Genomic DNA, 218 nt, shown 5'->3' with positions numbered 1-218 from the left:
GTCTGTCTGTCTGTCTGTCTGTCCCTCTGTCTGTCCGTCTGTCTGTCTGTCTGCTGTCTGTCTGCTGTCTGCCTCTCTGTCCCTCTGTCTGTCTGTCTGCTGTCTGTCTGTCTGTCTGTCTGACTGTCTGCTGTCTGACTGTCTATCTGTCTCTCTGTCCCTCTGTCTGACTGTCTGCTGTCTGTCTGTCTGACTGTCTGCCTGTCTGCTGTCTGTCT

General features: G+C 53.7%; 1 protein-coding gene across 1 annotated transcript in view; it reads left to right on the top strand.

The window, feature by feature from the left end:
• Nucleotides 1-218, top strand: part of tab1 (TGF-beta activated kinase 1/MAP3K7 binding protein 1) — a 9,580-nt gene that overhangs the window by 2,104 nt on the left and 7,258 nt on the right. The gene's annotated exons all lie outside the window — the stretch shown is intronic.

Source organism: Sinocyclocheilus anshuiensis, unplaced genomic scaffold (genome assembly GCF_001515605.1).
Source record: "Sinocyclocheilus anshuiensis isolate Anshui unplaced genomic scaffold, SAMN03320099.WGS_v1.1 scaffold91, whole genome shotgun sequence".
In the NCBI taxonomy this organism is placed as follows: Eukaryota; Metazoa; Chordata; class Actinopteri; order Cypriniformes; family Cyprinidae; genus Sinocyclocheilus; species Sinocyclocheilus anshuiensis.
The sequence above is the reverse complement of the archived record's forward strand: the minus strand, read 5'-3'. Positions and strand labels throughout refer to the sequence as shown.